Source organism: Sus scrofa, chromosome 10 (assembly GCF_000003025.6).
Source record: "Sus scrofa isolate TJ Tabasco breed Duroc chromosome 10, Sscrofa11.1, whole genome shotgun sequence".
NCBI lineage: Eukaryota > Metazoa > Chordata > Mammalia > Artiodactyla > Suidae > Sus > Sus scrofa.
In genome coordinates, this window is record NC_010452.4 from 60,908,341 (window position 1) to 60,935,845 (window position 27,505).

At 47.9% G+C, this 27,505-nt stretch overlaps 1 pseudogene; it reads right to left on the minus strand.

Annotated features, from left to right (window-relative positions):
* Nucleotides 12,512-27,505, minus strand: part of LOC100514677 — a 164,239-nt pseudogene continuing 149,245 nt past the window's right edge.

The following is a 27,505-nucleotide window of genomic DNA, read 5'->3' on the forward strand; positions in this document are numbered from 1 at the left end:
TAATTATCCCTATAAAGAGCACAAAACTAGCTCCAAGAAGGAGTCTGGTCTATTAAGAGTTTCCAGTCATGTTGGGGAAATTCACACACTTGAAATTAACAGAAAACTAACAGGCCAATACATAATTACATGTATGCTATCAAACGGCACCAAAGGTTATTCAAGAGCAGGGACCACTTTCCTTAAATTTGATCTATTTCAGATATGATTCAAGATCTGCCTTACAAATATATAATTAATATTGATGGGAAGGTGGGATGTTCTTGTTAAGGAAAGAAAGTGGCTGAAGTCTTTCTTCCTGGACCCCAAGAATTGGATTAGAGGAACATTTAATCTCACCGTGCTTTGTTTTCCCCATCACAGACAATGATGGCTCCACAGTCCTTCTCAGTAAACCATGCTAGTATTTTACCACCGTGAAAGTTACGAGTTTTTTTATGCTCAGCTAAAATCTGTTCTCATTGACCGGAAAGAAAGAAAAAAAGCTCTTCACAGCTAATTCGTAAGTGACACGGAGGGTGAAATGGGAAAGTGTTCAGTAAAGTTTGAAACGTTACATGGAAGGTAGATCTCTGTTATTACTGTAATTATTATCATTGTTTGATTTAAAGAGTTGCACTGCTTCTGGATGAGAGGCTTAATGATTTTGTTGATTCTAAAATGACAATATGAGAGGGGAAGGTTCACATTCAGTTTAAAATTTTTAAAAAATCTATTTTTTTATTCCTTCCGTAGATGTGTCTGAAAAGGTACAACAGACAAATCAAAAGCCCCAGGCTTCCTTTTCAATCTTCAGATGATATTTTTTTTTTAAGTCGCTGAAATGACATAAAATCAAATCCCTTTGAAAGGTGGATGGCCTCACATACAATTCCAAAGACCTCATCCTAAAACTTAAAAAAAGGAATAATTCACTCATTTTTGATGGCCATTAATTCATTTAAGTTACAAAAGTACCATTTAGTAAATTACCTTTTCCAGGGAGCCCGGTGACCTCAGGAGGGCCTGAAAGTGTTAAATCACCTTCAAAGAGCGGTCAGTTTACCCTCTAATCACTGATAACATGAGTCCAAATAGCCTCAAATTTCTTTAGTGCTGGATTCTGATCAACAAAAAGCACTTCTATAGGCACTATTAACTTCCCCCTTCACACCATGGTGAGGGTGGGAAAGGGGAGCCCGTGAGAAAGATTTTAGAATTTCCCCAGGAGGGTAAAGGAATATCACAGCTTTCAAAATTTTTAATTATAAATTCATGCAATAATTGCAAAGCAATATTATCAAATGTCATTGCGGGGGGTGGGGGCATGTTTTAGGATGCTAAGGAAGACATCTAGCCTACTAACTTCTTGACTCCAATTTATGTTTTCAGGCTTACTGGGGAGTATATGGTATTAGTATGTATGAATATATGTATGTATGTGTGTATGTATGTATTTTGGCTTTTATTTTTTGCACTAGCAGCATATGGAAGTTCCAGGCTAGGGGGTCATAGTGGAGCTACAGCTGCTGGCCTATGTCACAGCCACAGCAATGTGGGATCTGTGACCTCCATCACAGCTCATGGCAAGGCCAGATCCCCGACCCACAGAGCAAAGCCAGGGATTGAACCCACATCCTCACGTATACCAGTCAGATTCATTTCCGATGCACCGCAACGGGAACTCCCGGTATTAAAATTTAGATTTGGGTCTGGGGGGGAAGCTTTCTGAATTTTTTTTCAGACAGTTGTGGGAGGTCAACATCCTTGTTCATGAGGAGTCTGCGGGGGGCAGGTGTCCGAGCTGAACCAGGAAAGGTGAGGCATCCGCTGTGGCATCTGGATGTAGCAAGGTCAGGGTGACGTCTTCACCTCTTCATGCAGCCTTCACTGGGGCTGCGATTGGGCGCTCTTACCCCCAGGTCATAAATTAAGTCCAGTCCACAAGCTACCTTATCATTTTCAATAAACTGATGACTAAAAGCTTCCCCAGGAGTCATAGTTCATCATTAAAAATACACATCAGATACGACGAACCTATAATTGGAAACCCACAGGTAGAGGAACTACATAGAGATTTCACACCGTCAGGCAAAAGGTGGTTCCTCCTTCAGTTCTTCCCAGATGTTTCTCCAGTTTTCAGTTTCATGGATGGCTTGTTATGTACTCATCGGACAAATTTCAAGGAAAAGCTCTAACCCTCAATGGGGAGGGATGCTAAAAGACCCCATAAAGGAGATAAAGTAAAAGATAATGACTTCACATGTGAAAAGGAAGAGAAATTTTTTCTCACCATCAACTAAAACAGAATTTACTTACTGAGAAGGTTATTAATCCATTTGACTGACCAAGTAGGTCTTTTACTTTTGGTTAAGACATAGCACTTGGGGTAATTCCTGTTGTGGCTCAGTGAAAATGAATCCAACTAGTAACCATGAGGTTTCAGGTTTGATCCCTGGCCTCACTTAGTGGGTTGGGCATCTGGTGCTGCTGTGAGCTGTAGTGTAGGTCCACAGATGCGGCTCAGATCCTGCGTTGCTGTGGCTGTGGTATAGGCTGGCAGCTGCAGCTCCAATTTGACCCCGAGCCAGGGAACTTCCAAATGCCATGGGTGTGACCCTAAAAAGACAAAAAAAAAAAAAAAAAAAAAAAAGAAAACAAAGACATATGACACTTGGGACACAAGGATCAGAAGGCCAGGCAACAATACAGAGCAGACTGTGCATGAGTCAAGGGTTAGGAGGGCCCAGAAGAAAGATTAAATTTTGTCTCCTCCTCTTCCCCTATCAGACCCCTCCTCCTTCTGAAACTGGAGGGAAGGGAGCAGGGTACAAAGTTTTAAGAAAGGACATAGCCTTTGAGGACAGGACAAAGACTGGTTAGAACAAACAAGGTCCAAGATGGCAGAAGAGTTGACTTACAGTGAACCTTGAGCCTCTGTTTGCTCTCATTGTAGTACATCAGCATCTAAATGACACGCCAGCAGGTACCATGACAGCTCCAAGGCCAAAAAGTGGGCAATGTCCCAAATCCTGCAAATCCCCAACCCTTCCCCGAAATCGTTGGCATCTCACTCATTTAGCCTGTGAAATTACCCAGCCCATACAAACTCACCACCCCATATTTCCAGGATGCTCTCTCACCTTCTGAAATGGCCCACACTCTGTTTTGCAGTGTGTACCTGTCTCAATGAATCTACTTCTCACCTATCACTTTGACTGCTGCTGCATTCCTTCTGCGCTGAGAGAACCTGAACTGCAGCAAGTCCTGAAGCCAGGTGTGTGATTACAATTACAAGACAGTGGGTTCAAGTCCCAGTCTGAGCGTGTGCGGTTTCCGTCTCCTCATTCTAGTTGCTGAAAAAGGGATCTCTTGTCAAGGCATATTTTTTCTCTACTTCAAGCACAACAGTCTCTTCTGGCCAAATGATGGTCCTATCCTACAATCAGCAGTGGTTCTAAAAGCTCTTCAAAGTATGGTGTGTAACGACAGGAAGGAAGAGGAGATAGCAGACTGGGGGACTGGTACCCAGCATCCCATCTTGTTTCTTCTGAAACCACCACGTGGTTCCATGAGGTGCTTTGGGTGAAGAATGGGAGAGAAGAAAGAGCCTTTTCCGATTTTATTTTACTTCATTATATTTATTTATTTTTGGCTTTTCTTTTCTTTGCTTTTTTTTTTTTTTTTTTTTTTTTTTAGGGCCACATCTGTGGTATATGGAGGTCCCCAGGCTAGGGGTCGAATTGGAGCTGTAGCTGCTGGCCTACACCACAGCCACAGCAACTTGGGATCCAAGCCGTGTCTGTGACCTGCACCACAGCTCATGGCAATGCCAGGTCCTTAACCCACTGAGCGAGGCCAGGGATCGAACCCGAAACCTCATGGTTACTAGTCAGATTCAATTCCGCTGTGGCAAAACGGGAACTCCCTATTTCATTTTATTTTAATTTTTTGGCCATCCTGCAGCATGTGGAGCTCCTGGGCCAGGGATCAGATCTGAGCTGCAGGTGCAGCAATGCCGGACCTCTAACCCACTATGCCGGACCCGGGATCGAACCTGCATCCCAGCGCTCCCAAGACACCACTGATCCCATTGTACCACAGCCGCAGGAGGAACTCTGAGCCTTTTCTAATTTTAGATTGTGTTTCTCATCCATATTTGATTGAATAAAAAGATCTGGGGTTGGGGGGAGAGAAAATAGTCTGCCCAGGAAGGCAATGAATGATTAGCTTAAAAGGCCCAAATTAAATAATGTGGAAAAAATTTCAAACATTTTTCAAGAAAACAAAAAACAACCCCAAACAAAAACGAAATCTTTGGTGTTGCTGGCACTTCTGTTTAACTAGTCAAATGAAAAAAAGGCCCTGGATTAGAATGTCATGCACCTCACCTTTCGTAAGGTGACACTCCCCAATACATTTTTAGTTTTTCTCTTCGAGAAGTCAATATCGCCAACTATAAATAAACAGTCTAATCTTCCACCCGTAAAAATGAGGTCAGCTTTCCTCTGGGTCTCCTTTTAAACCTTGCGATCATTATCTCCCTACTCCAAATTCTCACACCTACTTAACTCCCCTCTCCCCTCTCTCTCCCTCTCTCTCTCCCCTCTCCCCCCTCTCTCTCCCTCTCCCCCCCTTTCTCTCTAAGGGAAAAGAACAGAGGCCTTTTAGCTCCAACTGAACTCTTTGGCCTTCCTCAGGCCTAAAAATACTCCTGTAAGAGGGATCATTTTCTGGAATTCAAATTCCACTGAGCAGCTGGAGGCAGTGCTCAAGAAACAGGTAGAGATCTTAGGGATAGGAAAGCAGGTTCTTTAATCCCATTAGCCGAAGAGAACGCCATACTTGGAGAAACTTAGAACTGGCTACTCGTCTGGCTGGGGGCACAACTAGCTACAATCTCTCCCCTGAAAATGTGCCTACTGTGTTTAAATCTATAAAGCTAATGCCCAATGAAAAAGAAAAAAGGAGGTAGATGCTAACTCACACCGATTAGGTTCCTTGTAAAAATGGAAGAATCACCTAACTCTGCCCTGAGCAGAACAACCAGCCAGATCTAATACGAAGCCTCTGCTGCCCCCTGCTCTCGTAGGAAATGGGATGCTGTGTCAAATCAAACACTCAGGGCAATGGAGTTTTATCCCAAAGGGCAGGTATGCATTACCAGTTGGCAGGAGACGGAATACGGTAAAATACGCTTGAACACTAAAACAACACTGAACATATTTTAATCTTTCTCTGATGATTCAAGACGTTTCAGAATATTTCATTGCCTCCAGGTCACCATTATGAACCTCCATTTTCACTCTGCCCAACGAAGCATGCTTATATCAATTAATAGAGGTTTCCATTTGACAGAGAGTTCTAACTAGCTTTAATAATACAGGTTCACCTTGGAGATACCGTGAGTTCGGTTCCAGACCACTGCAATGAAGCAAATATTGCAATAAAGTGAGTCCCACAGATTGTTTGCTTTCCCCGTGCATGGAAAAGTTCTGTTCATAGAGAACAGACTGATGGTTGCCAAGAGGGCGAGGGTGTCAGGGGAGGGAAGGAGTGGGAGTTTGGGATTAGCAGAGGGAAACTGGCATACACAGGATGGTAAACAATAAGGGCCCACTGCACAGCCCAGGAAACAACATTCAGTACCCTGTAAGAAGCCCTACGGAAAAAGAATATGAAAAATTATATGTATGTGTGTATATACATATCAGATACATACATACATATACATATATATATATATCTGAGTCACTTTGCTGTACAGCAGAAATTAACATAACACTATACTTCCATTAAAAAAAAGTTGATGGGAGTTCCCATGGTGGCACAGTGGATTAAGAACCTGACTGCAGCGGCTCAGTAGCGGGTTGCCATGAAGCTATGGGTCCGATCCCTGGCCCAGCGCAATGAGTTAAAGGATCCAGTGTTGCCGCAGCTGTAGCTTGGATTCTATTCCTGGCCTGGGAACTTCCACATGCCACGGATGCAGTCATTCAAAAAAAAAAAAAAGTTAAGTTTACACTACACTGGTCTGTTAAGTGTATAAGAGCATCATGTCTAAAAAAATGTACATACCTTAATTTTAAAATACTTTCTTGCTAAAAGTCACTAACCATCCTCCGGAAAGGGGATGCCACAAACCTTTAAATGGGTAACAAACTGTGCAATAAAGTGAGGTGCCAAAACCTGGGTCTGCCTGTATATTGTTTCTACTGGGTGGATTCTAGATAAAACGTGAATTCCAAACCGTTGGCGCTTTTGCATTGGTTCAATGCCTCAAAGAGTAACAGCTTCAAGGACATGGTTTGCATAAGGGTTTGGGGAAAGAAGACTCTCTTTAGATTCTACCCTTGGGTAGGAGGAATGAAGAGAAGGACAAGCTGCTTCCAATTCCTCCATGACTGTTCTTACAGCACCATCACCAGAAAGCATCTCCTGTTTCTGGAGCGCCAGGATCCCTAGGAGGAACGGGCCACCGGCTGCAAAGTCTGCTCAGGGGTTCGTCACCTGGCTATGAAATCCAGCTGCCGTTTAAAGCCCTCCGGAGTGGCTGGAGCGTTTCGGAGCCTGCAGGCAGAATCCTGACAGCTTCACGTGTATACTGATAACCACTGTGTTGGAATAAAAGTGTGTTGATGCTAATCTTTTTTCAGTTTGGGTCACCCGAGGTGACAGCTCCTGGTGCTAATTGAAAAGGAAAATGAGTGTTCAATGCTACCACATGGTCCCCCAACCAGGAAACATTCTTTACAGAGGAAACTAATCTAAGGTAGCTTCCCCGGAGGTTGTGGGGGTGGTTATTCTCTGTCTCTGAAAAGGCCAGACTATACCTGGGTGATGACGGCACCTTCTGCAGATGGACCAGAAAGGCCCAAGGAGGTAAAATGTAATATTCAGTCTTAGGAAGATGACAGAACTGCCCTGAAAGAACACAGGCCAGAAATTCAAGAACATTCCCGGCTTGGGTCTCCATGATGGAAAAATCACCCGGTTGAAGCCATTCATCTCCCAAGTAAAAGGCATGTAATAATTTTAAAAAACCACACCTGCATTTGTTTTCTTCTGAGCTGAACTCCAAGTATTTTGGGCGCTCAGTAAATATGAACGGGAGATGACCGTGTCTCCCACTTCCGATGAAAAGTACAATTCCGCACAGACATGCGTGGGTCATGATGCCACGGGATCAGTCCCGGACGACAGACGTGCCGAAGGCCACAGTCCCGAAGGGCCACCAAAGGCGTCTGTCTTAGTCCGTTTCGGCGGCTCTAACAAAAATACCATAGGCTGGGTGGCTTAAATCACAAGCAATTATTCCTCCCCGTTCTGGATGCAGGAAGCCTGAGGTCGGGGAGCCTGCGGAGCGGGGCTCACGGTGAGGGCCCCCTTTCTGGTTTGTAGGCGGCTGTCTGACGGAGCCCTGACACGGTTGAGCCAGATCCTCCCTCTCCTTCTATTCTTCGAAGGACACGAACTTCGCTCAGGACCTCAGGACCTCGCAAGGGCCCCATCTCCTCATAGCCTCACATCGGGGGCTGGGGCTTCAACAGACGGGTTTTGGAGGGAGATACAAACATTCGGTCCACGGCAACAGTACACGGGACCTGGAGCTTCTCAGGATGGGAAAATGTGTGGGCCCGGTCGTTGGCGCACCAACCAAGCACGTACATGGCTGCCCTGGGGGGTCCTGGGGCTCTCCTCTTGTTTTCCAACGTGTTTAAAAGGCAGAGCAGTGAAATGACACTGCAAAACGGTGGACAGGGCACTTCCAGACCGGAGGCCCTGTGTCACAGTGTTGGCCGGTTATTCCGTTCCACGTGCTTGCTCTGGAGAGCCTCAGGCTGGGGTGCCCAGTCCCTCGGGCAGATGGCTGGGTGTCTCACTTCCTTCCATCTCCCCGGCTCCCCTCTTTGTTCTCATCTCCCCCCTTTAAAATGCAGTTCCTTTTAGAAGCAGATGACTCGGTACACACAGTACTTCTGAGGATACATCCCTGAGAATTCAGCTGTAAAGCCCAGGAGAAGCACTAGCTCTGGGAAGAAGCCGAGCACAGATTTCAGGGAGCCGTCTCGCTCACGCTTGAACGCGTTCTCCTTTCTTGTTGACACTTGTTCAATTCCCTCTCTCCACCCTCCTCTCCAGACAGATGGACAGACACAGAGACAGACCCATGCTTATTTTGGTCTCAGCATTTCTTTGATGAAGGAGCGCTTTCAGCCAGGCTCCACTGCTGGCTGACTCCTAAGGAATCCTTCGCATTTCATCTGTCTACCTCATCCCAGCTCGCGGAACACCTCATAAACATTCCTCAAGTCCGCACACTCCTCCGAAACAGAAAACGAAAACAGCAATGCTAACAACACAGGGGCCCTCCGACTGCATCCTCCACCCTCAGGTACCTCATCTGCAGAGTCAGCCAACCTCGACCCACCACAGATGGAAAGTACTAGGAAAAAAATTCCAGAAGGTTCCATGCAGGGACACTTGAATCTGTCACATGCCGGCATTTATTTGCACAGCATTTACATTGAATTAGTCATTACACACCACCTAGAGATGATTTAAAGTATACAGGAAGATCATGTAGGTTACATGCAAATATTTGTCTAGAAGCGACTGGAGCATCTGTGGATTTTTGGCTTGCGCAGGGAGGGGGGTGGCCCTGGAACCAGTCCCCCGAGGATGCTGAGGGAGGAAGGTCATGCGATGATTTTCTCCTGAACAACTCGAAGTGAGTCTAGTGTTCCGTCTCCTCTCATTGAAGAAGACCGGTCCCAGTGAGGAAAACGGGGAGGGCTGAGGGAAAAGGTAGGTCATTTGCGAGGAGAGGGCTTATTTTGCGTGTTGTTCTCCAAACCAGTTTCTACCCACGAGCAACCAACTCTTGCTGAATCCTACTCTTGAGAAGAGGGAAAAGCTGGACGGCTCGGGCAATTATCGGTCACTTCGCTATCAAGCAGGCAGAGCAGAAGTCAGCATGGGAAATATTCTCCATGTAAGAGGTTACTCACTCGCTGACCTTGACCTGTGACCTGTCTCTTTCCTTTCTGGGAAGAGAGAGACGCACACACACAGAGACAATTCTACCATCTGCTAAGCCTGAGCGGTTGTTGAAAGCATGACCTGGTTAATTCCAGCAGGCTTCTTCTGGGCTTAACACACTCTGCCTCACAGGTGACTCAATCCAGCCTTTTCCATTAAGAGAAAAAGGCATTCTGGAATAATCTTTCAGTGAGTAAGGGACTCCCTGAGGATACATACAGGCAAAAAGAATGCTACTTCTATCACAGTGCTAACGTACCATTACTAGCGGTACACACCCTAGGACCTTCCGTCATCGCTAAATACAGAAACTGGTTTGAGTGGATTGGTGGAAAATTTAGTCCAATGACACAGAGACCAAGAATGACCACAGGGAAAAAAGTTAAAACTCCAGAGTGCCGAAGCAAGGGGGAGGAGTCGGGGGAGAAGAAGGCTGCTTTTAAATATTTTGCAGCTCCAAATGCTCTGTGCAAGATACTACCCTTGATCTTGAGAGCGCAGAGAACAGAACTGGGGCCAGCCAATGAGCTATCAGGAGGCAAAATCTGTCTCATTATAAGAGCATCTAAGCTGTGCAAGCCATTCTGGTGAGCACTTTTACAAATGGTGCTTCACTGACCTGCCTGCCTCCCAGTCCTGTCCAATAGATGTCATGTAGCCCTGTGGTGCAGGAGTTTAACAACTGAGGTTCAGAGAGGTTAGGACACTGGCTTCGAGTCACACTGCAGAGAAGAGGCAGAAATAGGCTTCATTCGATCCAACTGTGGGCTATCCCCAAGGTTGTCCGCATGTGATGGTTGCCATTCAGGGGACACATAACTGCTAAAAGGGGAGAGAAATATTGCAAGCAAATAGAGCATAGGAAGCATCTTCTGCTCGTGACAGGAAAGCATTTTCTCTAAAAAGGATTTTAAACCCTAAAACTTTGACGATGGGCTTCTCCTCAAGAAATAGAGTGGCAAGACCATAAGCTTTCATTCTTCTTTCTTTCACTTTTTATTAAGGGCAGTTTTGTGGCAGCAATAAAGTAAAATAACTCAGTATCGATGTTCAGTAAGCTCCCCATCAAACACAGAGGAAAAAAAAAAAAAAAGAAGAAGGATGTCGCTATAAAAATATCTGTAAACTGATCCATCCAGAGAAGACAACTTTAAAAGCCAGGGCAAATGGATTCTCGGTTGCCCTTTCTTTCCATCTCTTTCTAACAGGTGTAATCTTTCCTAACTTAAGTCTGGACAATTCCAAATGATGACTCGATTTGCCATGATGGACACCGAAGGAAGCAAGGAGTTCTGAAGGGTTTAAACCATCGTCAGCCTTTGCTTCTCTGCATTTCGGTTTTCTAGTAAGAGGAAGGAAGCCCCGGGGTGCCTTTCCCTCAGCCCACGCGTACACCATCCTGGCCCCACAACGGCATCCTAAAGTCTTGTCCTTTTTTTTTTTTTTTGCTTTTGCTTTTTAGGGCCGCACCCACAGCATATGGATGTTCCCAGTCTAGGGTTGAATCGGAACTGAAGCTGCTGGTCTTCGCCACAGCCACAGCAACGCGGGATCCGAGCCACATCTGTAACCTACGCTATAGCTCACGGCAACGCTGGATCCTTAACCCACTGATCGAGGCCAGGGATCGAACCCATGTCCTTATGGATACCAGCTGGGTTCATAACCTGCTGAGCTGCAATGGGAACCCCGCACAGTCTTGTCCCATGATTGCAATTACTGGGTGTGAGCACAGCGTGTGGCTAAGAGGGTAGCACATTGGATCCCAGCTCAGGAGTCAGACCCCTTGACTTTGAATCTGGTTCCCGTTCTATGAGTGACCCTGGGATGGGCGGATGGTTTAACCTCTTGCTCCGAGCTCGAGGGTCCCCGTCTGTGAAGCGGGAACACTGATAGTATTCACTTCACATGCTTGTCTGATGGTGACACAATTGCACATGGGCTGTGGTTCTGAATTTCCATGTTACCAGGTTCCTCCGAGAGGCTCTGAAAAGCTCACAGGTAAAGGCTCCATGCCAGAGGTCGGAGCGACAGATACAGCCTAGGATGTACAGCAGGAACCTCATCAGCTCATGTGGGGCTCCCGGAGGCAGACGAGACACACTTGCTCAGCCTGGCTCAGTGAGAAGCACACAAGCTTTAGGCCCAGACAGACTTGGGCCCAAACCCTGGCTTTGCTATTTCTTAGCCGCGTGGCCTTGAGCGAGTTACTTGTCTTCTCTCTGTTTTCTCATCTGTGAAACAGACACAAAACTATCTTGCTGAAGTTTGCGCTCGTAGGCAATCAATAAGTGATGCTTTAAAAATATATACTTACCTTTACAGAGATTGCTCAAACTGGAAGGGAAGATAACAGAAACGGGAGAAATGCTGCCCATTTGGAGTGTTTGAAACAGGCAGTTAATCTAAGAACTAAGAAATATGATTCATCTTTTTTAAACAACGGCTGCATCTGTGTGTTTTTTCCCTTTTGAACAAAACAAATTCATGTGCTCTCTGCTACATAGTTGCTGCCTTTTTTTTTTTAACTTAACGATATCACTTGGGGATTTTTTCAAATCGGTACGTAAAGAACGCCTTTGCTCTTAGTCTACGGAGACGTGGTGTTCCACTCAATCGATGTCGCATAATTTAACCTGTCCCCCTGTTTAGCTTGTTTCCCTGCATTTTCTTTTGCAAACAATGCAGGAAGGGATACCTTTTAAATAAATCTTTTCACACAAATGTGTCTGTTGGAAAAATTCCTAGCAGTGGAATTGCTGGATCACAAGGTACGGACATCCGTCAATTTGTTAGAAACGGCCACATCATCTTCTCCAGATTTCGTACCATTTCCTACTCAGATGGGCAACAGAAGAGAGCCTGTTTCTCATACTCTCATCAACAAAACCTCTTGTCCAAGTTTCTTTTATTATTATTATTATCTTTTTTAATCTTTTTTAGGGCTGCACCTGTGGCATATGGAGGTTCCCAGGCTAGGGGTCCAATCGGAGCTACAGCTGCCGGCCTGCACCACAGCCACAGAAACGCCAGATCCGAGCCGCATCTGCAACCTACACCACAGCTCAGGGCAATGCCGGATCCTCAACCCACTGAGTGACGCCAGGGATTGAACCTGCATCCCCATGGATGCCAGTCAGATTCGTTTCCGCTGAGCCACGAAAGGAACTCCTCAGACTTTCTAATCTTTGCCAATCTGATCACCAAAAAGTGCTATCTCATTGTAGTTTAGTTGGCATTTACCTTAGGGGTAGCATTGGGTCATATTTTCATAAGTTTCAGGAAAATGTAAATATCCTTTTCCAGGAAATGATTATTCATACCCTGGCTGAAACTTTCTCTCTTGGTTTGCTGGACTTTGTCATTTTGATTTATAGCAGCTCTTTACATATTTGAGATAGCAGGCTGTGGTCTGTGATATAATTGCCCAATATTTTTCTCCTAGCTTGTCATTTATTTTTTTTACTTTGCTCACTGCTGTCTTGGTCTGTTTTTGTCAGTTTTCCATGCAGAATTTTTTTTGGGGGGGGTTGAATTTATGTAATTTTTTGGTTATGGCTTTTGGGGTTTGAATCACGGTTTTAAAAAGGCTTCCCCACTCTGACGTTGTCAAAGAATTTTCCCTTAGTTTCTCCTGATACACTTACTGTTTTATATTCAGCATTTACATCTTGGATCCTTTTGCAAGGTACCCCAGTGAAAGGTATGGATCTAACTCTCTTTTAATTGGCTGAATGCTATTTCTTACATTCAGAGGAGAACCACTTGTAAGACCGTGATACACAGGGTAAGAACAGAATTAGCCCTGAAAATTTCAAGCAAGGAGAAAATGAACAATTCCTCTTGTTCAATAACTTCAACAGCTGACTTTCTTCCAGTTTTCCTGGTGTGAAAGCATATTCAATATTCTTCTCCCTCTTTTCAACAGTTGTCACTCACTTACTAAAAATATTAATCTTCGCAGTGAATCGAGTTAAAAATTACAGATGGGAACAGCGAGTGACAATCTCTGAAGAGGGCATATGAGTGATGGGGCTATAGCCCCCTCCCCCTCAAAGGATTCTTCTTTGTGGGCATCGGACCTCCTTTATCGCCGATGCCTTAAATGCCTCCGTGCAATAACAATATAATCATAAGAGCTAATTAGTAAAGATTTTGTGTCTTGTTAATGATGTACAATTGATTATGGCTGGAGGACAGAATGAGACTAACCACTCAGCCATGATGAGCCTTGCATTTTATCTTCCCACAATATGTAGGAGATGGCATTTTTATGACTGTTTTTCTATTATGGAGACAATCTGAACCCACTCACCCATCTGTTTCTCTCCAGCATCATCTTTTACTACCACCAAACCTGAGCCCTTTAAAAATGTAGAGATCATTCTGGATGCCTGATTACAGGAAGAATGAAGAAACTTAATTACACATGGACCAAATGGGGAACAAGCATCAGAGCAGCCCCTCCCAACGCTCTCAGCTTAATTTTTTAAAGTATGGCTTTCTCCCAGAAAGCCACGGGCCATAATTACATTATACAAATGTCTGATTAAAACCAACTTTAACGGAACCACTTAAATAACTGTAATCCTTTTTTTTTTTTTTTTCTGGACCATCTCATAGTCATTAATTCTTTTTAAGTGGAGGTAGCTAGATACAGCATAAATATGCGTTAAAATATTTATTTAGAGAAAGGAACAGTATGCAGAGACTTGGGGACACTTCTGTAAAGGCCACTTCCCAGGGGTCCTGCCACCTTCTCCCTTCTTCTTTTTTTTGGGGGGTCTTCTTGCCATTTCTTAGGCTGCTCCTGTGGCATATGCAGGTTCCCAGGCTAGGGGTCGAATCGGAGCTGTAGCTGCTGACCTACACCAGAGCCAGAGCAATGTGGGATCAGAGCCATGTCTGCAACCTACACCACAGCTCATGGCAACGCCGGATCCTTAACCCACTGAGCAAGACCAGGGATCGAACCCGCAACCTCATGGTTCCTAGTCGGATTCGTTAACCACTGAGCCACAATAGGAACTCCCAGTTCCTATCTTTTTCTTCCCTCACTGTCTTCCTTCTCTGTTAATGAGTCCCTTCTCCACAAAGCTCCTTTCTTTGGGGTGTGGGGGAGCAAAATTTGCCACCCCAAATGTCTTTCTGGTTTTTTCTTTTAATTTAATGGGGGCCGTATTTTATTAGGTGGTGCTGGGGCTTGCCCACAGTGCTCTTAATCTATAAAGCCCGGATGTTCTGCCAATTTCTCTTGAGCACTGAATACCAGAAGCTGACAGCCAAGTGCATGTTGGACACAAGCTCCTCATCTGTCGTCTTCATGTGGTCAATAGCCACTGCTGGACACAGCACCTTCTTCATCTGGAACTTAAAGGTAGACTGCACTTCAGCGTTGGCCACCACATTCTCACCGTGGGTCAGCAAGGAAGGGGACTTGTCAGCCTTATTTAGGTCTGGGCTCTTCTTGATTGGAGACTCTGAAGCCAAAAAGCCATCATACTTCTTGTCTAGCCTCTTGACCAGTTTCTTTCCTTCTTTCTTTCTTTTGCTTTTTAGGGCTGCATATGGAAGTTCCCAGGCTAGGGATCGAATCAGACTCGCCTACACTACAGCCACAACAATGCCAGATCTGAGCCACATCTTTGGCAATGCTGCAGCTTGTGGCAATGCTGGATACTTAACCCACTGAGTGAGGCCAGGGATCGAACTTGCAACCTCATGGATACTAGTCAGGTACATTACTGCTGAGCCATGATGGGAACACCCCAGTTTCTTATACTTGTTGAGTTTTCTCAGTGCCTTGATGTCCCTGTGCGGGATATGCACATCCCTGACCTCGTCACCATGCTGCTGGTCTCCTAGAACACACTCCCGGAGACCTTGAGGCAGGGAGGAGACATACACTTGACGATGTCCAAGAAGCATGTGTCCTTCTGAGGGTCATGGTTCTTCAGGCTGATCCGAAGCTTCATCATCTCCAAAAACTTCCCAGCACTTGTGCTGGTCCCCATGCAAGACCTCACACACTGCCTCACAGAAGGTTTCACTGGAGACTTCGCTGCTCATCATGCTTGGTGCAGTGATAACTGGAAAACCCCAAATGTCTCTTTGGCATGTGGATTATTTCAAGCTGAAAAAAACCCAAGGCTCAAAAGACTCAGGAAGAACTTCTGATCTCCCCCATAACCACCTAAAAGAATTTAGATAAAGGACCTGGACCAGGAAGGGACCTATCATCACATATCACTATGGTATGAACGAGGTGTGCAGACAGAGGGAAACACCTCCTCCTCTCTGAAGTCCTAAACCCCAGCCTTCAACGTCCTTTTTGTCTTTCTCTGAAGATGGTATTTAGGGTGAAAGTTTCAGTCACTTCAGTGGGTTGGTTTTCCTGGGTCTCTCCATGACCACATGTTATTAAGCATTTGTTTGATTTTCTCCCGTTAATGCGTCTCGTGTTGGGTTAATTTTCAGACCAGCCAGAAGACTCTGGAAGGGTAGAGGAAAATGTCTTCTTTCCCAAAAGGCTATGGTCCAACACCCAATTTTTCAAAGGGATGGGAGTCTGGCTCTTTTCCGAGTCGGTCCGGAGCACACAGCTGTGATGAGAAAAGTACATAATAACTGCAGAACTTCAACGGCTGAGGATCAAGAGTTGTTATGACATGGCTCTTCCCTCAGAACATACAACCAAGACGGTAATTCTGGCATTCTAATTCCCTGCTGCTATTTCCTGACATTTGAAAATGTCCAAAGACATTCTCCTTGGATGCCTGCGGAGCGGCCCTGGGTCTCCACTGCCGTGGCTGACAGCCGCACTCCCTGCCTGACCCAGAACACGGCTCTGGCTTGGGGCCCCCCCCGGCTCTACCTGCCCTCCACTCCCCCTCCTCTCCGGGGTGGGGTGGCGGAAGGGGCCCTGTGGCTGGTGGGACACACCCAGGACCTCAAAGCGCAGAGGACCAAGAGTCAATCTGTCTCCGGAAGAAGCTGCGGGCATTTCGGAGCTGGGTCCTGGACATCCCCGCTGCCCTTCTTGTTTGGTGCCAGTCTGTCGGCTTGGCCTTGGCTTTGTTCTACTCTGGCTGCTATGCCAAGAGGGAAAGGGTACAGAGATTTGCGGGGGAGCGTGATAGAAAAAAAGAGTTATGTTTTCCCCTCTCTCTAGGTGACTGGAGTGTGGTTTTCTTTGTCTTTTTACGGCGCACCTGCGGCATATGGAGGTTCTCAGGCTAGGGAGTCTACACCACAGCCACAGCAAGGTCAGACCCAAGCTGCATCTGTGACCTAAACCACAGCTCACAGCAATGCTGGATCCTTAACCCACTGAGTGAGGCCAGGGATCGAACCTGCATCCTCATGGATACTAGTTGGGTTCTCAACCTGCTGAGCCACCATGGGACCTGCTAAGAGTGTGACGTCAACAGACAAATGTAAGCTGTCCTCTCCCCTCTTAGTGCAAGGAGTACAATGAAAGGCTGGTGTTAGGGCCGGGGGGGGAGGTGGGGGTGGGGGGGACACTGGGGATTTGGAAGTACCGAGCAGGAGGCATGGGATTGGGAGGGCTGCGGTTTTCACCCTCGGAGGAATAAACCAGCTGGAGCCATGCTCACCCACCCAGTCACCCCTCTCCTTAGCCCATGGCTTGAAACGTGGTAAATTCAGGGCTTGACTCTTTGGAACCACACAAAAAAGGAGGATGGTACTGAAGATGAGTTCCCAGTAGGCTTGAAGAATTCGCTCTGATGGCTTTGGTAACTGGCTCTTACAGACACCGAGTGTCTCGCTAAATAGATCAGGACATGGAGAGGGTGGCCGATGGGGACATCAGCCACGTTCACCAGTCACCATGACGCTGTCACACAAGTAACCGCTGCTCTGCACACATCCACCAGCTAAAGTTAAGCTGCTCTCCAACTGGTGTTGAAAGGTGTTTTTCGTGGAAATTCTGCTTTTGCTGAGCACAGGCCTGGATGGCGGGACACCACGGGTGACCTCCCTCCGTAAGACGCGGAGAACAGTAGACCCGTTAATCTGGGCTGAGAGCTGCCGCTGCTCTGTCTTACAGGCTTGAACAGAACTTTCACGTTTCGTACTTGTGCCCTGAGGCAATGTAATCACGAGAGTTACAGTTTTATGAGCAAAAATGATAAATAAGTCAAAGGCACCTCATTTCCAAAAGAGGAAGGCAGCAGTAGAAAATCATCGAAATAGTCAGGCTTCCTATTTCCCTTCGGAGGTCCCTGCAAATCTCTGCCTCTTCCCTGAGCAGGGCAGCCCCTGGGGAGCATGTTACTATCTCAGGAACACCCCCCCCAACAAATGAATAGAAAATGAAGCACCCTGCCCCCTCCCCCTGCAGCAGCTACTGTTTAAAGGAAGATCGCATGATTCCTTCCGCCCCTTGCCCAGGCTGCCATCTGAAATGCCGACTAGTTGTGATGTTTGCCCCACTGGCTCAGATCCCAGGTTTGCTGGGACCCTGGACATAACAGCCAATCCCAAAGGGCTAAAGAGTTAAGTCACTGCTCTCCTACTTGTGACTTCTGCCTCTGTTCCCTCTGTTCCCTGCTGGGATCTTCAAAGCTTCCCTTCCAGGTCAAGGAGCTCCAGGCCCCGCTCTCAGGTCCTCCTTCTGAGGCTACTCCATTCCCTCCCATCTCTTCTGCGTGCCAGCCAAGGCTGGGCAGAGTCGAGTCAGAGATGGGATCTGGCTAATTGCCACTGCGGATCCCATGGGCCCTCCCCATGACCGGGCCGAGGCTGAGAGCAGAGAGAATGTTCTTCTCCCTGCCCCCTCCCCCCCCAAACCCCAGCCCGCTGCCCTGGTGTTCAGACCATGTGGGTCAGGGGTCCTCTGTGCTAATTTAGGGCAAGGAGGGAAGAGAAGAATAAGGAAAAGAGAGAAGCATCCTCAGGGTTTTCAGTTTGATTGGATGCCTCTGTGGACCCCGTGTCCCCTGTCCCCTGTCAGCATCTCACGAAGAAAGCTGAGAAAATGAAGTCTTGGGAGGTGCCAGTGTCTCTGACAAAATATGTTTACAAGGACTTCAGCGGAGCATGAATGATGGTCCCTTAACCAGGTACTGAACCCTCCCACGGGGGTAAAGCTGTCTTTTGATGTGTGTCAACTCTGTGGCCCTTAGTGAACAAGGCAGGACCCAGTGTCTATAACAAAGGGAATCACAGATCCGAAAGCTCCTTCTGCCCTGACGCGGGTCCACGGCATCCAGGTCCACTGTTTCCCTGAGCCACTGGGGAGCCCTGGGGATGGAGATACAGCATTTGGGAAGTTCGTGGACCAGCTCATCAAAAGGCCAGAACTGAAAGCAAAGGGCCTTTTGCATCACACACAGAATCACGTTTTCAGAGGCTTGAGGCAGTTGGGTGACCAGAAAGCCCCCAGAGATGGAGTGGCATTGCAATGGCTAGTTAGTCTGATGGCAAAATCCCTGCCTTACTGGGCTGAGCTACAGTCTTGACAGAGAAGTAGAAGGATTATATGTGTCCAGAATTTTCCAAGGTGGGATGGACACTATCGTTCTCATCTACTACTGACCAGGGGGAAACTGGACGCTGCCTTGGGACATCCCCATCAGAATGTCAGCCTCTCCTGGTCTGGGCCTAGCAGCCGGGGATGCTGACACTCTTGCAGGTGCCCCGCTGAGGCCAGGATCCCAGGGAGCGAGAGATCATACGGAGCGACCCCCTACTGCTGGGAAGGGGGCATGGCCCAGAATGGACCTGAGGATGGAAGGGAAGCTGAGCGGGAGATGCAGAGCTGCACAGACAGCTGAGGGAAGGAGCCAGTAGAGAAGAGCTGGTTTCTTCTAGGCCTGAGGACAGAAATAGTCACTAAATAATGGGACATATAGCCAGTGTCCTGACACAGAACCCGCTGACTCTGCCAGCTTGTGCATTCTACTCCTCCTGAGGCCCAGGCGAAGCAAACCAGACACAAAAAGGAGAACAGGCACAACCACTACAGAGATCAGTATGGAAGTTCCTCAGAAAACGAAATACAGAACTACCATATGACCCACTCCTGGGCATATATCATGACAAAACTTTCCTTGAAAAAGATACATGCACCCTTATGTTCACTGCAGCACTATTCACAATAGCCAAGACATGGAAACAAACTAAACGTCCACTGACCAATGAATGGATTAAGAAGATGTGGTACATATACACAATGGAATACTACTCAGCCATAAAAAAGAACAAAATCATGCCATTTGCAGCAACATGGATGGAACTAGAGACTCTCATACTAAGTGAAGTAAGTCAGAAAGAGAAAGACAAATACCATATGATATCATTTCTATCTGGAATCTAATATATGGCACAAATGAACCTTGCCACAGAAAAGAAACTCATGGACTTGGAAAAAAGACTTGGGGTTGCCAAGGGGGAGGGGGAGGGATGGACTGGGAATCTGCGGTTAATAGTTGCAAACTATTGCCTTTGGAATGGAGAAGCAATGAGATCCTACTATATAGCACTGGGAACTATATCTAGTCACTTGTGATGGAGCATGATGGAGGATAAAGTGAGAAAAAGAATGCATGTGTGTGTATGTGTGTGTGTGTGTGTGTGTGTGTGTGTATGTGTATATATATATATATACATACATATATGTATGTATGTGTGACTGGGTCACTTTGCTGTACAGTAGAAAATTGACAGAACACTGTAAACCAGCTATAATGGAAAAAATAAAGATCATTTTTAAGAAAGGAGAACAAAGAAAATATTTATTCACCAAATATCTATTGAGAACCTACTGTATTCGAGGTCCCATCGAGCCACTGGGGATATGATGAAGAACAGCAAACAAAAATCCTTGCCTTGTGGAGCTAACATTCTCAGGCGATGAGAAGGACCGGTGGGCAGATAAATTAGTGAGTGCAGGGCGTGTCCAGAGGTAGTACATGCTATGAAATAATGACCGCTACCTCGTGTTGGGAATTTCTAAGTGTTCGAAGCACTTCACATATGTGAACCCTATTAGCATATCCCCGTTTCCGGGATGAAAAAACTGAGGCTTTAAGAGGTGGACCAACCCACCCAGGGTCATGCCTCTGGGAAGCCCAAGAGCCAAGGCTCCCTGGGGCACTATGACCCCAGGGTCCAGGCTCACGGTCATCTCCATATTGCAAGAGGGCAGGGGAAAGGAGTGCTGGGGAGGGTTGAGTGGGAGGGGTGATTTTATTTATTTAACTAATTAATTTGTTTTTTATTTTTGCTTTTTAGGGCCACACCCATGGTATATGGAAGTTCCCGGGCTAGGGGTCGAATCAGAGCTGTAGCTGCCAGCCTACCCCATAGCTGAGCCACGTCTACGACCTACACCACAGCTCACAGCAATGACGGATCCTTAACCACTGAGGGAGGCCAGGGATCGAACCCGCAGCCTCATGGATACTAGTCAGATTCATTTCTGCTGCCCCACAAGGGGAACTCGGGAGGGGAGAACACTCACAGAAGCCTCACTGAGAAGGTGACACAGCTGAGCAAAACCCTGAGAAGAGGTAAGGATGAGAGACACGAGTCTACCTGGGGGCAGATCACCTGACTTTGAGAGCCCTGTGGCAGGAGGATAGAGGAACGGGACGGGGAGGGGCTCTGGCTGGGGGCTGGTGACAAGGGGACACTAGCCTGTGATGTGGCAGAGCTTCCTGGCAGAGGGCTCCGAGATGCTTAGAAGGGCTGTGGCTTTTAGTCAAGTGAGTCTGAGGGGAGGTGTGGCATGGTTGAATTTCAGAGTCAAAACATTCCCACTGCTGTGTTGGGAAGCGCTGAGGCGCTCTGGGCCAGAAGCAGGGAAATGAGCTGGAGGATCCTTGGATTCCGACACCCCAACAAGTGACGCTACTCTCACTGGGGAGGGGGGAATTGGCAGGCCCAAATGTCCCTCCAGAAGTCACTGTGAAGTCTTTGTGGACCTGTCCCCTGGGCTGCGGGGCTGGCGAGGGTGGGGTCCGTTCTGGTCACCGATGAGGAAATGCGAGTTTCCGTTCTTGGCCACCTTGAGCCCGTGAGACATCAATGACCGATGTCCTTGCTGAGCCGACCGTGGACATCCTCCAAAGCCTCGTCTCACTCGCTTTCCAACTTGCGATTTTCTTTCTTCCCTTCCCTCCTTCCTTCCTCTCTCTCTTTCTGTCTCTCTGTCTTTCTTTCTTTTTCATTTTTGGCTGCCAAAATATGGAGTTCCCAGGCCAGGGATCAGATCCAAGCCGCAGCTGTGACCTAATCCACAGCTACGGCAACCCTGGATCCTTAACCACTGTGCGGGGCCAGGGATCGAACCTGTGTCCCATTGCTCCCAAGAGGCCTCTGGTCCCACTGAGCCACATCGGGAGCGCCTCTTTCCCCCAAACCTGCAATTTTCAATTCCCTGTTTCCTCTCCCACCAAACTCAACCTGGCAGCTTCCTCTCCCACACCTGTTCTTCCTCCTGACCCCCAGGTTCTTCAGTTGAGAATTTTAGTTGTAACGCACTCTTTCTTGGTGTTCTGTTCTCCTCAAAGGCATCCTTTCTTCCCACCCCCCCTGCAACCCACCTTTCTTCCCGTTTCCCTTCCTCTGGACACAACTCCACTGTCCTGCCAACAGGGCACTCAGCTCCTGGATCCGCCCTCGCAGCAGACACCCTTGCCAAAGGCGAGCTGTGAGCTCTGCTTCAAAATCTTCAACCATCCCTCACCGCCTGGGGGACCAGACACAAAAGCCCCAACTTGGCAGTCAACACGCCCCCACCGTATGTCACATCTGTCTCAGCTTATTATTCCCTTTCTAACCCGTTAACATCTAACACTGCAAGGCAGGGGACTGGAGAACTTTCTACAAGATCCTGCTCCTTCCTGCCTCATGCTCTTTGAGTCCAAAACCAACCTCTGGCAGCTTTCTCCCATACTTTCTTCCTGCAGATTTTCTTATGCCCCCAGCATTTTCTCTCTGCTCTAACTTGCTATATTTCCTTTGTGCTATAGGTGTGTATTTCTGTCCCATTACATGACTGGTGACCTTGAAAGCAGCAAGTTGAAGGCACTGAGTGACTTTGGACATCTACCTAGGTGCTGGGTGCTCTTTCAATCATTAATTTCTTTATCCCATAAACCTGGAAAGCCAGGCCCTATTTTAGGCTCTGAGAGCACAAAAGTCCTAAGAGACCGCTGCCCTCTTCCACGTGCTTGTTGGGTATGCCGTGCAACCTGAAATAATTTACAAATCGCCAGAGTGCTAATCTGACCATCCTCACTTACCAATCATGTTTCCCGCGTCCTCCTACTCCTGCGCTCATAAATCAAGGTAATTGCCTGGCAATCTGGCTAAGCCTTGTAAGGCAGAAGAGCTGTTCATGTCTTGTGTCAAATGGTGAACAGGGAGGGGGAGAAAAAGGGTAAATTACCCTACCTCCCATCTGTGCCCCATCAGCTCTAAATCCCCAGGAAAAAAATGTGCTCAGGATGGTCAAAGAAAGATTTTTCCAGCAGAGCCTCCCAAAGCAGGGTTTCTGCAGCAGCGAAGGCGCTGGCTCTAGGATGCACGCCTATGTGAAACTCTGTGCTGATCACTTACATTTGAGAGAGCGAGAGAGCGCATGTATACTCCCACAGGATTTCAAAGCTTCCCTTCCTTGCCCCGACTGCGCACAGAGCCAGCAGAACAGGCCTCTGAAGGTCTGACCGGGACACATACTGCACATTTTAAAGATGCCTTGTGAAATGGAAAACACCCCCACCTGTTCAAGTTCAAGTGCCATTCTGATATCTTATGCACAGTCCATGCCTTGAGGACTGAGGCATGCTGAGATGTTCAAATGGATTCTCACCCAGAAATATGGGACAAATGAGATGTGTGAAGGGTAGTCAGTGCAGAGCTGTGGTCAGGAGCCTCCGGGGCAAACCTGCTTGGGCTCGAACCCTGACTCACCACTTCCTAATTGTGTGACCTCAGATGGGCTCCTTAACCTCTCCATGTTTCACACTCCTGGAAGTGTTTCTGTGAAAATTAAATGAATTAATATTTATAAGAGGCTTAGAACAGTGCCCGGCAATAATTAGCACCATGTAAGTGTTTATTAAATTAAAAAAATTTAGACTTCATCTTTCTCTGTTTGTTTGTTTTTTAGGGTTGCACCTGCAGCATGTGGAAGTTCCCAGGCTAGGGGCTGAATCAGAGCAGCAGCTGCCAGACTACATCTCAGCCACTGCAACGCGGGATCCTTAACCCACTGACTGAGGCCAGGGATCAAACCGGAATCCTTATGGATAGTAGTCGTGTTCGTAACCTACTGAGCTACGATGGGAACTCCTTCTTCTCTCTCTTTTTTTTTTTTTTGCTTTTTAGGGCCACATCTTCAGCATATGGAGGTTCCCAGGCTAGGGGTCAAATTGGAGCTGTAGCCACCGGCCTACACCACAGCCACAGCAACATCAGATCTGACCTGCATCTGCAACCTACACCACAGCTCATGGCAACGCCGGATCCTTAACCCACAGAGTGAGGCCAGGGATCGAACCTGTGTCCTCATGGTTCCTAGTTGGATTCATTTCAGCTGCGCCATGACAGGAACTCTGGCTTTGGTTTTTTTTTAAAAAAAAAAAAAAACACTTCCTCTTTTTAAGGAAAAAAAAAAAATAGGGCAGGTGGGCCCATTGGGAACCTCACCGAGCTCCCCATTATGCCCTCATCATTGTTTGGAGCAGACTCTGGGTTTCCCACAGCCTCCTGGGCAGCCAACATTATTTGTAGGAAAAGGAAGGGGGTACATTCCATCACAGGCAGTACATTTTTATACCGGCTCCTTTCTTAAATGGAAGAAAAACATCCAAAGAGGGAAAAGAAATATCTTTCCCAAATGCAACTTGAATAAAACTGCATAAAGGAAAGCACTGCAGGTAACGCAACCCTCTGGATAGAGCCACGCACATGCTACGCCATTAATGAGAACCACGTGCTGTCCTGTGGGGCGAGAAACTTCCCGAATTGGCCCCTTTATGCCTTGGTTCCTCCTTTATGTGCAATTTCATCTTTCTGGGGCCCGTATAAATCTCTCTCCCCCTGTATTATCTTCCCATTAGGAGCGAGCGGCCGTAATGACAGCCACCTGTTTTAATGACAGAGCCAGGAGGCCATCAGTTTCAGCGGAGCGCGGTTAATCTGAGTCACCTTCCCTCCAGGAACGCCGTCCCGGCCTCATGCAGTTACGAGCCATTTCCAGAGCACCTGTTCCCCCTCCAGTTTTAAAAGGTAAATTCCTCCCAGAGGAGGCCCCCCGCTCATCCCCGCACCCCCTGCTCCGCTCTCGGTGTAAAGTCTTGCCCTCTCGCTCGCTATGACTGTCTCAATCAAACCAGCAGGGGAAGCAGTGGAAGCTGGGAACGCGTAGCTGGAGAAGGCACGCGAACATCCTGGAAGGGCCCGTCGGAAATCTGTCAGCAGAGCTGACGGCTGCCTTCCTCGGCTTGCAGCCTGGAGCAGCTGCTGAGGATGCTGACAGGTCCTCGCGGCACCTCCTCCCGGACGTCAGGTGTGCGGCACCCACGGCTCCGTGGGGTTGAGCGCCGGTGACCGTTGCCCATGCCACTTGCCACTCAGAGCCACACAGTAGCTCCCGCGGCTCTCGCCACCTCCCATCAGCAGCTTTTCCAGGCTCCCCAGTGCTGTCACCCTGGCCCGATTTCTCCGGTGTCAGAGCTGCTCTGGCCAGCCCAGCCATGGTCTTGGCTTGCCCACACGGTCCTTGGGTGCAGCATGGTACACCCTGGAGACACACGGCCTCGAACCAGGGACCGGCTCCCCTTCTACCAGCGCAAAGACCTCAAGCAAGTCTTGTCACTTCTCTGACAAAAGGCTGCAGTGAGACTGTGACAGGTGCCATCAGGCAGGGAGCAGGGTTCTCAGCACATGTGGTTTCCTGTTCTCCTCCCTCCCCTGAACATCTGAGTCTTGGCCATCCTCCAAGGCCCAGGTCCTCAGTCCCACCTCCTCCAGGAAGCCTTCCTGGACTTGCCAGCTTGCACTGTTCCCTTGCCGGCCCTCCAAGGACCTCCTTCTCCTGTCCTCTCTCTCTTTCCTGTCTGTGTGGCTGTGCCCAATGCCTCTTTTCACGGCTGAAGAGCAGGTGGCAGGACAGGCACTGTCTCCATCCCCCACCCTCCACCCTTGCTTTTCCTGCCCCTGTGGTGGGCTCCCCAGTCACCTCCCTATGCTCCCATCGACCCCTGGTTCAAATGTCTAGGAGATCCACTGAGGCCACCAGTCCTACAGGTGGATCTGAATCCTTCCTTGCTTCCTTCCCTCCTGTTGAAATGGAAGCGCTGGCTGTCCTCTCGTAGGCTAACCTTCCACCTGTGCTCTGGGTCCCATGTCCCCTTGCCTCCCCAGGGGCTGTACCCCTCCCCGACTCCCTCTACCGACGCCTCCTATGCATTTAAATCTGTGTAAGTTTCTCCTGCCTTGAGGGTTGATGGGCAATGGATGGGCAATGGCGCCCTACTGTACAGCACAGGGAACTGTGCGTGACTGGGTCACTTTGCTGTACAATAGACATTGAAGAAACACTATAAATCAGCTATACTTCAATTAAAAAAAAGAAACAGAAGCATCCTTCCTCAAGTCCATTATTTCCCTCCAGCCACCTCCTCTCTCTGGGGCCCTTTGAAGCCGAGCTTCTCAACTGGATCTTCGGGACTTGGTCACTTCCAGCGCCCCACTAAATCCGCTCCAACCTGGCTGTCTTCTCCGCTCTTGGCTCAATACTTCTGCTGGGTTACACCTTCTTTACCTGTTCCCTGATGCACATAATTACTGAGGTGCAAGCCCTCTGCCCTCTGCCTACAGAACACCTTCCCCAAGTCAAAATACACCCCACACCTCAAACATCAGCTGTTTGGTAAGGACTTCTGGAATTATATCTACACCGAGAAAAGAAGTGCTTGGAGAAGAAGGAAGAGACCAGTGGTACCCAGAACTGCAGAGCCTATGTGCTCTGTGCCTGGAAGCATCTCTGTGGGACTGGACTGAGCTCTTCATGGGTCACTGGCCACCTCTTTAAGCTTTGGTAGCGGGGAGGAGGGTCTCTACCTGACCCTGCAGATCAGCTTCCTAAACCCAAAGAGGCCAAGTGACTAAAGAGGCCCAAAATCACCCACCTAGACAGATCCAGGAACATCTAGTATGTAATCCAGTACTGTCGCAGGACTCCTGCCATCCTGTTTAATGTGTGCCCAGGACATACGGACCATGTCATTTTACAGTAAGTAGAGACCAAGCTTCCCCTCCCCTGTGTGGGCCAAACACCACACCCTTAAGCCATGGCCAGCACGCCCTCAGGTGGTCAAGCTGCAGAGTCAACCCTTTCAGGAGCCATTCTTGGCAGGTGATGGAACGGGTGTTTTTTCTCCAGGTTTCTAGAGTCTTTCTAGAGCATCCCGATCTTTCCACACCTAGTCCTAGACAAGTGACTCTTTTGGTCCCTTATCACAACCTGCTTATCTCCAGTAGGAAGTGCACGCTTGGAGTTGTGCCCCTGCCACTGATCTAGGTCTCAGAGCCACAGGCCCTTCTCCTTTGTGAGCTCCAACAGCTCCTCCTTTAGCCCACAGGCGTTCTGCCCTCTCAGGTAGTCCTTCCAGAGTGATCCCTGTGTCACCATCCACGAAGCAGACATGGGGTCCAGTCCTGAGCCTCCCCTGGTCTTGAACTCCTGTTCCTTCCGAGACAGAGGAGGACGATTTTCAACTATCAAAGAAATGACTATTACATTGTCTCAGCCCTCTGCCTTTAATCTTATTCACCTTCAAGACATCAATCCACCTCACCACAAATGATGGAGTTTGTCTCAGAACTCAGCAGGTACCTGCAGCAAGCCTCACTCTCCATAACACTGCAATTTGGAATCGTACCTGTGTAAGCAGCTTCTACAATGGCTCCCAGTGATGCTGACCTCTTGCTCTTCGTGTCCTTATGTGACCCCTCCTTTGCGTATGGGCTGGATCTGGTGACTCATGTTCAGTGGAGAAGAACAGAGTGACAGTGGTAGGATGGCACTTACGACCTGAGGTTATAAAGAGACTGACTTCCATCTTACTGGCTGTATCTTCTCCTTGCTCTTATTTGCTGCCATGAAAGCTGGCTTCCCTATGGAGGGGGCCCCAGACAACAGAAAACCAGGAACTGAAGCCCTCAGTCCCAGAGCCCACAAAGAACTGAATCCTTCCAACAATCACAGGCATAAGCTGCAAAGGGGGTCCTTCCCCAGTTGGGTTTTCCTGTAAGATCACGGCCACAGCCAAAACTTGGATTGCAGCTTGGTAAGAAACTCTGGAAACATCGGCCCTCAGCTAAGCTGGGCTCCGATATCTGACTCGGAGAAATGAGATCATAAATATTTGTTGCTTTAGGCTGCTAAAGTTTGGGGAGAAGTTGTTACACAAAACCAGGTCCAAGAGTAAGTAAGAAATACATC